The 2,065-nt window shown below is 39.9% G+C and overlaps 1 protein-coding gene across 5 annotated transcripts in view; it reads right to left on the reverse strand.

Moving 5' to 3' along the window:
- LOC107688001 (mediator of RNA polymerase II transcription subunit 13-like) overlaps positions 1–2,065 on the reverse strand; it is a 55,261-nt gene that overhangs the window by 48,693 nt on the left and 4,503 nt on the right. The gene's annotated exons all lie outside the window — the stretch shown is intronic.

Raw genomic sequence — 2,065 nt, forward strand, 5'->3', positions numbered from 1 at the left:
TATTAAAGGTGCAGTAGGAGATCTTGGAAAATACTAACTTTAGCCTGAATGCTAACTTTAACGAACGTCCCACCCTCCCTGCAATCTCCATCCAAAGTCACGCCTCCTGAACGCATATACTCTCACTCACAGACCAGAATACCAGAGACAACATTACTACAATAGGCTACATCAGCAGTTCTAAATTCCAGCCCATGTTCCGAAGTTAAGTAAACTTCAACGTATTTCCCCTGCTCAGGGAGTAGGGAGCAATGAACACTGTGTAGGGATCATATCGATCGGAACACAGTTCATGCACGTAGCTCTCTTCTAAGGAGCTGGTTAACTGAATCGGGTGTGTTAACTAAGCGAGACATGCAAAATATGCAAAGCGAGGACTGTAATTGGGAACCGCTGGGCTACATCATGCGTCATTCACCTCTGAGAAAACTACAATACTACAATACCAGGAAGGAAGATCGGGTTGTTGATGTTTGTCTGCCATTCTCGCTCTGTCTGCACAGCGTGCGTGAAGGACATGATCATCTCATATAGGCTAATGCATAGGCTAGTAATGTGACTGTATGAATTATTTATTTTTTTGACCAGTAACAAGCAGACTAAAAGTTAAACATGTGAGTGGATACTGTGGATACCAATTTATTTGCTATCCTCATTAACGTAAAAGAATGCTAGACATAGCATAATTGCTTTTATATTGACTAGTATTAAATAGCCTAAAGTAAAAGAACAACTTGTGGATTGATGTGAACGCCAGCAAGCAGGAATAATGCTCAGAATGCTTGTGGATTAAACATCTCCGATGACGTTCATCACCATGGATTGATTTTATCGGGTTACAAGAAAAGGTAGGATATGGATTTAATTGTTAGTAGGCTGTTAGTAGGCTACTGTTTTTATGATTGATCATGCTAGCTACGGCATTCGAGTCCACACGAGTCCAACTAAGTGACAGCCTGGTGAATAATCTGCATTACAAAAAGAAGAAAAAAATCTTTAAAGGTTATTCATGATTACGTATTGCTGCCAAGGTATCTAGTCTTTACAGTGCTTTGTTATATGGAGCTGTTTGGTAGATCGTGATCTATCTAATTCGTTTGTCTACACCATAATTAAAATGTGGCAGACTTTAATGGACAGTAAAAAAAAAAGGCAGAACACCGTATAACTCCAAACCAGCACCGTAACTTCATTTTGACGCAAGGCTAAACAAAGGCAGAACGCCGCGGCTGTAACTCAATTTGAGCGTTCCAAACAAAGTGAAAGAGCCGTAACTGGTGTTAGACGGTGTTCTGTCTTGGTTTCTCCGGGGCTTTTCGAAGTTACGGTTGAGACGACCCATTATTTTCTTGGAAAAACAACGAAATTGACTCAAGATACTTATGCACATGATAAATGATGTCTTGAATGTCCCAAAAATATCAATAACTCATTTTCGACAAAAACGAAGTTACGGACTTTTGCCTTTGCACGGCAGAGATGGCATAGTAGAGGATTTACTCACTTGTTTAACGAATGCTGGCTTTACAGAAGAATGGCTTCTTAAAAACTGGGTAACATTTGTGACTGATGGTGCCAGTGTCATATTAGGAAAAAAGTCAGGAGCAGCAAACAGGTTGACCTCGAGATTCCCAAAGCTTTTTGTATGGCACTGTATGAGCCATAGACTTGAACTAGCTGCGTCAGATGCAGTTGATGAGGTAAACTTTAAAAAAAAAAAAAACATTTATATGTTCTGTTTACTCAGTTACAGCTATAATAGTGATGCCTTTTTCCATATAAGGGATCTCCTGGAGGGTCATGAGTTCCGCTACTTCTGTGACTGGATATGTGGATTTTCTGTGCGAGATCGCCCTCTGGCGTCCAGTATGAATGAAACAGACATCATGTGTTTATAGTGCTAATGGCCAATCCATCATTTTTGGGGGAATTTTTATTTATTTATTTATTTTTTAATAAGTACAGGTTCAGGCACCGTTTAGGCACCGGAACCGTTTTAAAGGGGTCATATGATGCGATTTCAATTTTTCCTTTCTCTTTGGAGTGTTACAAGCTCTTGGTGCAT

The sequence above is a fragment of the Sinocyclocheilus anshuiensis genome, unplaced genomic scaffold (assembly GCF_001515605.1).
Source record: "Sinocyclocheilus anshuiensis isolate Anshui unplaced genomic scaffold, SAMN03320099.WGS_v1.1 scaffold189, whole genome shotgun sequence".
Taxonomy (NCBI): domain Eukaryota; kingdom Metazoa; phylum Chordata; class Actinopteri; order Cypriniformes; family Cyprinidae; genus Sinocyclocheilus; species Sinocyclocheilus anshuiensis.